The following is a 10,200-nucleotide window of genomic DNA, read 5'->3' on the forward strand; positions in this document are numbered from 1 at the left end:
ACACAAGAACATTTGAGACACTGATGTTTTGGGTGCAATTGTGGTTCCAGATCATCCAGTTCAGTGGGTCGAGTTAGAGTCAGTGGGATGTGGTAGCTCAGTGGTTAAGGTGTTCGACTACTCATCGGAAGGTCATTGGTTCGAATCCCAGGTCCATCAAGTTGCCACTGCAGGGCCCCTGTGCAAGGCCCTTAGCCCTCAACTGCTCAGGTCTATAAACTGAAATAAAATTGTAAAATATAAGCTGTCTTCTAAATACTGTAAATGTAGAGTCAGAATAAGGACACTTGAGTTCTTACACTCCAACCTTAACACACAATGCAATTTTTCTTCAAGTGTGCGTCAGTGAAGAAAAAACACATGGGTGTGATGGTCCAGGGTCCACATACATTCGTACCTGTAGCATAGTTTGCATGCTTTCAAGTACACGGTGCACTGTTCGTAGAGGTTTTAACACTCAATATTTAACATTAAAGATTCACTCTTTTGTTGACTTGTTGCAGACATACAGCATAGTTTTTTCCTGTTATTTTTTTTAGGTTTCTTAGTTACACTAGTTCTACTCACAACTCTGAGAACAATGGCAAAATAGAAAAGTGTTTTTCTTTATATCTAGCTGCTGTAGTACCAATGTAGCTGGTTTACAGCTTTATCCATACAGGGTATGCTTTCAAATACAACACTGATTTATTAACAGGGATCTAAATGTTTTGTTTAAATATCATATCTACAGCTGTTTTAGTTTCATTGAGCCTGTGTTCATGGAGTTCTGCATCTGTTGTAGTTCATCTGATAATATTTGCAAATACTTGTAATTTAACTTTATGTATTTATTTGTTTTTCTACCAGGTTTACACACACAGTTATATATATATATAGTTAAATAATACCTTGTGTGCATTTCTAAATGTAAAATTCTAACATACCTTATATATTAATACACTTCATGAATTATTTATATATATATATATATTAACATCTATAAACAGGAAAGGTTTAAGGGAAATAAAATCTCATTAGCTGACGATATAAGGACAGTTTAAAATGTAACTCAGCAACGTGGGGTAAAATAGACCCAAATGCAGGACAGCATAAAATTAAACAGGATTTAATACATTTAATCCCCCTGACAGTAGGGGGAGGGATCCAGGGGTTGGGGGAGGGAGGAATCCAGGAGGGGGGGGGGAGAGCGAGGCACAAGGCGGAGGACCAGGAGGGGGGGGAGCGAGGCACACTGCGGAGGACCAGGAGGGGGGGAGCGAGGCACACGGCAGAGGACCAGGAGGGGGGGAGCGAGGCACACTGCAGAGGACCAGGAGGGGGGCTGAGCGAGGCACACTGCAGAGGACCAGGAGGGGGGGAGCGAGGCACACTGCAGAGGACCAGAAGGGGGGGAGCGAGGCACACTGCAGAGGACCAGGAGGGGGGGGGGGGAGCGAGGCACACGGCAGAGGACCAGGAGGGGGGAATATTTTTCATCAAAAAGATGACCAGAATTAGTCATGTATGTTGGTCACAAAAGATCCTTAATTTTAATCACTGTTGAAAAGGTGTGTTGCCCAGCCGTCCACATAACCTGAACCATAGAACCACCAGCAGGACCAAGAGTGTTAATAGGTGTATTTGTCCGAAGGACATGGGCCCAAGTCTTCGAAGCTCCTAGCGGATCTTTTTAAACGCAGCGTTCTCTCTCTCAGTCCTCACTGTTCCGCTGCCCCACGTTTTTCTGAAACTAGATCGAGGGATATCAGTATGGGGTCATAATATCATACAAACACATAGAAGCCTTTATTTTGTCACATATACATTAGAGCAGTGACATTCTTTCTTAATATATCCCAACTTTGAAGGTTGTGGTCAAAGCACAGGGTCAGACATGATACAGTGCCCTTGGATAAGAAAGGGTTAAGGACCTTGCTGAAGGGCCCAAAAATGGCACTTTGTCAACCTGATCCTCTGATCATCAACCCAGTCTTAAACATGAGTCTCCACTGTGCTGGGTTTTCACATATCCCAGCTTATCATCAAGCTGGGGTCAGTGTGGTCCCCTGGAGTAGGTGGGGCTAAGGGCCTTGCTTAGGCATCCAACATCAATAGCTTGGCAGTAAGTTCAGAGGCTTGAACCACAACCTTCTGATCAGTAACCCAGCTCCTTGACCGCTGAGCCACCACGTCCCCCCAAAAAAAACCCCACACTCTGGTAAATACATTTATGACCGTCAGTAATGCACCACTTACTTGCAGCCCAGGAACACAATCTGTAACCACAGCCAGGCTTCCAACAGCATAATCACCATGTAGAGAAAGGCGAACCCAAACCATTTAGTTTGTATAGTTAAGTAGGCTTTTATCTTTTTTTAAAAATGGAAAATTAAAGTGTGTATATAAATGTGACAAAACGTACATCCTTAGAGGTCATGATACCAAACAGAGGAAAAAGCACAACCGGTAACAGAGCAGTGATGGCCAAAGGCAGCACCTCGGTACACCAATACACTGCCATCAGCCCGATAACAAAGGCACAACGAGCTTCCTGCAGAGTCCAAACATTGTAAAGATAAAAGAAATAGTTGAATATATCAGATAAATGTTGATATCAAACCAATTTTTGCTCTCTGAGAAAGCACCAAGTGTTTGTTCATAAGCCGCTAAAATTTTGAAGGTTTTCAACTGAAGGGAAAAAAAACATTTTACTCCTGACTCATTTGTATGTTTATACTGATTGAAAAAGTGCTGTACGTGTTACTGGTCTTTTATTTGTGCCTTTGAAGAATTATTACATGCAGTATGTATACTCAAATGGTCTAGAGATTTGTAAGCAAAAAGATGATCAGAATTAGTCATGTATGTTGGTCAAACTTGATCCTTACTTTTTATCATTGTTGAAAAGTTTTGCTGCCCAACCTGGGTTGCGACTGACCAATAGAACCACTAGCAGGCACAACAGTGTTGATAGGCTTATTTGTCCGAAGGACATCCTCTCGGATCTTATTATACGCAGCGTTCTCTCTCTCCATCCTCACTGTGCCAGAGCACAGGGTCAGCCATGATACAGTGCCCTTGGAAAATAAAGGATTAAGGACCTTGCTGAAGGGCCCAATAATGGCAGCTTGTCAGTGCTGGTGTTTGAACCTTGATCCTCTGATCATCAACCCGGAGCCTTCAACACAAGTTTCCACTGTGCTGGGTTTTCACACATCCGAGCTTATCATCAAGCTGGGGTCAGTGTGGTCCCCTGGAGTAGGTGGGGCTAAGGGCCTTGCTTAGGCACCCAACATCAATAGCTTGGCAGTAAGTTCAGAGGCTTGAACCCCAACCTTTTGATCAGTAACCCAGCTGCTTGACCGCTGAGCCACCACGTCCCCAAAAACCACACACTAGTAAATAAATTTATGGCAGTCAGTAATGTCACTTACTTGCAGCCCAGGAACACAATCTGTAACCACAGCCAGACTACCAACAGCATAATCACCATGTAGAGAAAGGCGAACCCAAACCAGGAGCCAAAGTTCACAACCTCTGTGTTGTCTGGGAAGAGTCTGAGGAGAGAGACCTTTAGATATAAAGTTGCTTAGAGGACATTATTCATCTCAACTGTTTTGGAACCTACTGGTTCATTTGTCCTGTGAGGACCAGATTGGGCCCAGTGCCTGTTAGTGTAGCAGTTCCACCGATGCTAGCAGCATAACACACACTCAGCATCATCATCTCTTTGCTGTGGGTTTCCGAAGTCACTGCACACAAACAAAATGCACACGTCACTCAAAGCTCATGCAATTAAACCTGAATAAAATACTTTTAACAATTTCATGGCAAGGCACAACGAGCTTCCTGCAGTGTCTAAACATTGTAAAGATAAAAAAATGTTGCAAAGTTAAAGACAATAAATTTTTATAAAATTCTGACAATAAAATTCTGTCCTATACAGAATAACAGCCCTGTTAGTGGTAGTAACTAGAAAAACACACACACACACAATTTAACTTACTTTCCATTATATTTTTAAAATCAAAATACAAGCATTCAGTATTTTATCTAGTATAATGTGTGTATGTGTGTATATGTGTGTGCGTATATGTGAGTGTGTATATGTGTATATATATGTGTGTGTGTGTGTGTGTGTGTATGTGTGTGTGTCCATTTAGAGATGAGCTATAATCCACAGCTGGTTGATACGTTATGTACTAAGGATAGTCATGATCCTGTCTGTGTATGAGAGTGCGCACACGCACCTCTATGGGGCCCGCTAATTTTCAGTCATTCCAGCAGCTGCTTTTGGTCCTAAAACAGCTTTAAACTGATACTGTAGTTCACTCAAAAATAAACATTCTGTCATCATTTTCTCATCCTCATGTTGTTTTAAATCTGTACGAATTTCTTTATTCTCATGAACACAAAAGAAGATATTCTGATAAATGATGGTAAGCACACAGCTGATGGTACCCACTGAATTCCATCATGTGTTTTCCTACAATGGAAGTCAATGGTTACAATCAGCTGTGTGCGTATCATCATTTATTAAAATATCTTCTGTTCATCAGAAAAAAAAATCATACAGGTTTGAACAACATGAGGATGAGAAAATGATGACGGATCTTTTATTTTTGAGTGAACTATCCCTTTAAAGCTGTTTCAGGACTACAAGCAGCTGCTGGCATGAAGGAGAAGTAGCAGTGAATTTCTTTTAAACTGACTTTGGCTAATAGTTGGGCCTATTACCTCTTTACAAGGACCCATAGGGCCTGCCTCACACAGGCACGTGCACTCTCATACACACAGGGTCATGAATATTCTTAGTACATTGGGTGAACTATCACTTTAAGTGGCAATATTCTGGACTGCTCAACATAATTCCATAGACCAGTAAAACTGCTCCCTAACTTGTAGTCTGACCTTTATTCATGAACTTTAAGCATGACATTAATACAGCGGAAGTCCTAGATCAGGGGTGTCAAACTAATTATATTTGGCCCGCGAGATCATATCAGATGTGCATTTCAGCTGACTAGCCGCATGCTCCGCTAATACTACAAATCCCAGAATGCCTTGCCACTGTATTGACGCATAGTCACGAACACCAAGCGCCCCTCATTCTCTGTTGACAGTCGTTAGGCGGGGTCTCCGATTTTTGAGAAATGCTTCAGAAAACAGAGTTGGGCTTAAAATCAAAACCAACGTGTAGCCAAAGAGCAGAAATGGGCGTGTCTTGTCAATATGCGGCGGAGAGAGTGTTCAGTGCGCATGTGTGACATTAGCAGAAAGCGGTTTTAACATTGACATGGAGGATAAAAACCAAGAAAGAAAGTGAAGAAAGGCTTACGATAAGGACAAGAAGTAGGACGTGTTAATATGGGATCAGCTTTCCAGCGCTGGAGAGAACTGAAGGAGCAGGAAGTTGGCCACATATTCACAGATTGGAGTTTCCCGAGTCAATAACTCCTGAGCTAAACGCTGTTACTACACAAATAACACCTCTTTTCTATCGTAGTAATGTAGAGAGGCAGCTACAACCGCGTTTTGTGTAGTAACAGTGTTTAGCTCAGGAGTTATCGACTCGGGAAACTCCGACCTGTGAACATGTGGCCGACTTTACTTAAGACGCTGAGGCGCTTTTTTCCTTCTCGATAGGTGAGTAACGTTGGTTTTGCTTTGTTACACAGAACTAATATATGCCTTTGTCCTTTACATGATTATGCTTGTGTGTCATTTTTGCTTGTTTGTTTATCTGCAATCGTATTGTTCTTCCCTTCAGCTATGATAAAGACACGTTTCTTTCCATTTGTTGTATGTATGTGAGTGGAGCTATCAATACAGGGGTGGGACTCGTTTGGGTTAGGGACGTGTTTGTTTTGGTGATTTCAAATGTCGACATTGGCTTTCAAAAATCAGAGACCCTGTCGTTAACAACCATGCTACAGTCACATCGGGCAAGTTAATTCCACCCTCCACAAAAATGGCCAAATGAAAGATGAATAGGACCTTTCAAGACAGGTGGGAGGCAGATTATCTGTTCACGAATATAAAGGACAGACCTGTTTGTCTTGTGTGCTAACGGAGCTAACGTGTCTGTAACGAAAGAATACAACATAAGAAGACTCGAAAAGTTGGATTTTCGTTGAATGAAATTATAATTTTTGGTTGTTTTATTGTTGGTTTTTGAAAAGATCCACTTCAAAAAGGAACTTAAAATGGTACAGTGAGAGGCATCATCAATTTTATTTATTTATTTATTTATTTAAATAAGAAATGAACACCACTGATGTGTCTTTTATTTCACATTTAATTTCTTATGTGTAATATCAAGCTCTGGTTTACCCAAATCCTGTGTTTAAGCAAAACTAACGTTTGTTTCCATATGAAAAAGGTTGAACATTACATATCAGTTAATTGCAGTTAATTTTTCAATAAATATTCAGTTTGGCCGTGCCTCGGGGGTTTGCTCCGGGTACTCTGGTTTCCTCCCCCGGTCCAAAGACATGCATGGTAGGTTGATTGGCATCTCTGGAAAATTGTCCGTAGTGTGTGAGTGTGTGAGTGAATGAGAGTGTGTGTGTGCCCTGTGATGGGTCAGCACTCCGTCCAGGGTGTATCCTGCCTCAATGCCTGATGACGCCTGAGATAGGCACAGGCTCCCCGTGACCCGAGAAGTTCGGATAAGCGGTAGAAGATGAATGGATGGAATGGTATTCAGTTTGGCCCTTGACTTTTATCAGTTTTATATTTTGGCCCACTGTGAATTTGAGTTTGACATTTGGGTTTGAGAGCAATAATATGAATCTCAATCTTTGCCTGTACAATCATTTTTCTCCACAGAAGAAACACCCCACTCGTCTAGAGAGGTACACGCAACTTACTTCAGCAACTCTCAAAAGGAAGTCATCCACTGAAGGTTCTTTGGCCCCACCCTCCAAACAAACCAAGCTGTGGGAGACTCGAAGAGTGTCCCAGGCAAGGGTAGATAAAGTAGTGCTCCAATTCATTGTCCAAGGCTTGCACCAACCACACATTGTTCATCAACAGGGCTTCATTGATGCTGAAGATGTTGCACAAGATCAATGAAGCCCTGTTGATGAACGGTTTCATATGCGTTACTGCGCACTGGTTTAACCCCCAGACCATGCAGAGATCCTGTGCTGCCCTGGCATGCAAACAACTTAAAGGATCCCACACCTTTTCTGCCCTGGCTGGTGCCCTAAATTATATTTACACAGAATTCAATATCAGAGAGAAGTCAAACTTCCTGAAAGCCTTCAGAGTTTATGGGCAGACTGATGAGAACAACAATCCTGAACCTGTAGCAGAGGGTGATGGAGAAGAGAATGATGGTGGGCAAAATGATGATTACGATGAAGAAGAGGAAAGCTTTGAGGGTGTGGTTGATGCCGGAGCCCTGTTGGACAAAGATGACTACTTGGAATACCAGCTACCCAAGCACCATCGCTGTGCCTGCCACCTCCTCAATTTAGTTATCACAGTTGATGCTTCAAAGCAGAAGTCAATCCATTGTACAAGCGCATGTCAAGGTCCACATTTGCCAAATTATCTCTAGCCTGTGGAACAAAAGTTAAGCTCAACCACCGCATCTGAAGTAATTGAAGACCACTGCAAACTCCAACTCATAAGGCCTGTTGCTACAAGGTGGAATTCAGAAAGAATAGTGAGAACAACAAGAGAACAAGGCAAAGGAGCTCTTGCAGCTGTCTGCAGTGAACTAGATACACCTAAGTGCTTGTTTTTCTGCCTTTCAGTTAATGAAGTGCTGAACAATGGATTGTCAGTTTTATACTTTGAATAATATAGAACGCATGTATGCACTATGCCAGTATACAGTCCCAATATATACTATGGATATGATTTGTAGCAACACAACCATATTTCTAAAAGTCTCAGATGACAATATTTTTCCTTTTTAATGATCGGTTTCTCCACTTGAAGGTGCTACATCAAGTAGGCTAAATGTTCCATGTTTTTTCTCTGTACAGGTTTACTCCAGTGGAACTTGCATTTCTTGCAGAAAATGTGAAGACAATGAGCAAAGTTGCAAAGGCACTGGATGTTCTTCAGGGAGAAACCAGATGTGCAGATGGGTTGGTTTGGTCCCCACCATAACTCTACTAATGTGTTCTACCAATGTGTTTGTTTCAATAAAGGTTATTGATGACATGCCTCTGAAGTTTACAGCCAACTAGTCATATCTTCCGCTCCATGAAACACAGCTCAGTAGTACACATATATGGTTCTTTAATAATATTTGCCTTGTACTAAAATGCGTTCTTTTTCAATGGGCATATACAGTATGCGGCTGAAACAGGTAGCCTAGTGCATCCCAAATTGTTCAACATTATCATATTAATAACATTATAGTCATTATGGCCTTTAGAAATATGTTTTTTGAGGTAGGGTAGTGCACAATAGGCCCCTGTGGCACAGCCTAAGCTTTTGTCCTAAATGGCATTTTCTCCTTGCATTATTACTTTTACACTTATTCTACACATATACTTTTACAGTTTTGAAAGCAGTACTTTTACTCTTTTACTTGAGTAGGCAAATATTCAGTTGAATATAGAGAAAATAAGACAGAAAAAAGGGGACTCTTTATTTATGTTTTTTTTAACAATACTTCTGCATATACTTTATGTGGACATTGTGGATTTATTTGAGTATGTGAGTTTCTTTTCACATATATCTTTATTTTGAAGTTTGAGAAAGGACGTTTAGCGGCGCTGTTTGGCAGGCACTAAATTCCAGGGGTTTCGTTACCACGACGTAAAGTGGGCGTCTTCGAGGCGTCGAGGTCTTCGAAAAACGGCTTCTTTAAAATAAAAATAAAAAAAAGGCATACTACGAAGGACAAAACAATCATGCGGGTTGATTTATTTTAGAAAACAAATAAACAACCAAAAACGACGGTTATTGTTAGGGTTGGGGTTAGATGATCAAATAGGCCACGCCTACCTGATGACGCAATATTTGTTACGCTGTACTGAAATCCCTGGAAATAAGTGCCTGCCGGCGCTGTTTGTGTATGGGGCGGTAACGGTCATTCTGAGCGGCAAGCGCCATTTTGAGTAATTTAAATAGATTAAAAAACTTTTGTGTGCTCACTGTACATACATGTTTAAATGATATTTTTAAATATTTATAAAAATTTATAAAGATACAGGATGCAATAAACTTTGAGAGACTTTTGAAGTGTTTATTTTATCGATTATAAGCTGAAGCTATTTGCTAACGTGTGATTATGAAATGTGTGCTGGCGATGGTGTTAATATAATTAGTTTTATTAAGTCGTATTCCGAATCTGAAATGTGATACTTCTTACGTACATGTTCATGGTGTGTAACACTTTGTATGGCACTTAAATCTGGTTAATTAGGTTATAGGTTTCAAATATATATATATATATATATATATACGTATATATACGTATATATACGTGTATATACACGTATATATATATATATACATATATACATACACAGATTGCAGTCATATTTGATTTCTGTTTATTTGTTTTGTCTTTTATTCAGCTCTTACGGTGTTTTAACCGAGAATAAAATATATTAACATCAGTAAACGAGAGCAGATGGATCTGTTCAGCTGGGAATGCTACATTATTAGCAGGCTTAACGTGCAAATTATAATAACAGACTGATGTAAGTTACTTGTACAACTTTCTTCAGATACATACAGTGATTCCGACGAGCAGGAGAAATAACGGACTGCAGAACAGGATAAGTCTATTCTTCCGTCCCCAGATGGCCTTAAACAACGACCCGCACATTGCTTCGTCTTTCTGTCTCCGTAAAATGTGTTGAATGAATGAAATGAATAAAGTTGAAGTTATTCTTCCAGGTGGGGTGTACGTTGATTGCAAGCCAATGTGGGCATTTGAAATAGCTCCGCCCACATATACGTGCATAACCCAGACAACTAATGGAAGGAAATGTCTTTATCATAGCTGAAGGGAAGTTAAGTAAGGTAATTTGTGGTTTAAAATGTCTTTATCATAACTGAAGGAAATGTCTTTATCATAACTGAAGGGAAGTTAAGTAAAGTTGGTGCATATTCACAGGTTGGAGTTTCCCGAGTCAATAACTCCTGAGCTAAACGATGTTACTACACAAATAACACATCTTTTCTATCGTAGTAATGTAGAGAGGCAGCTACAACCCAATTCTCCCTCAAAATCAGCTTTAC

General features: G+C 40.6%; 1 long non-coding RNA gene across 1 annotated transcript; it reads right to left on the reverse strand.

Annotated features, from left to right (window-relative positions):
- Positions 1–1,193: 1,193 nt before the first annotated feature.
- Positions 1,194–9,867, reverse strand: LOC113646883. Its single transcript, XR_003441544.2, has 3 exons — positions 9,692–9,867; positions 2,239–3,734; positions 1,194–1,726 (listed from the first exon to the last, which is right to left on the reverse strand). It is a non-coding gene; the product is annotated as an uncharacterized LOC113646883 (long non-coding RNA).
- Between the last annotated feature and the right edge of the window lie 333 nt (positions 9,868–10,200).

This window comes from Tachysurus fulvidraco, chromosome 21, assembly GCF_022655615.1.
Source record: "Tachysurus fulvidraco isolate hzauxx_2018 chromosome 21, HZAU_PFXX_2.0, whole genome shotgun sequence".
Classification (NCBI taxonomy): Eukaryota; Metazoa; Chordata; class Actinopteri; order Siluriformes; family Bagridae; genus Tachysurus; species Tachysurus fulvidraco.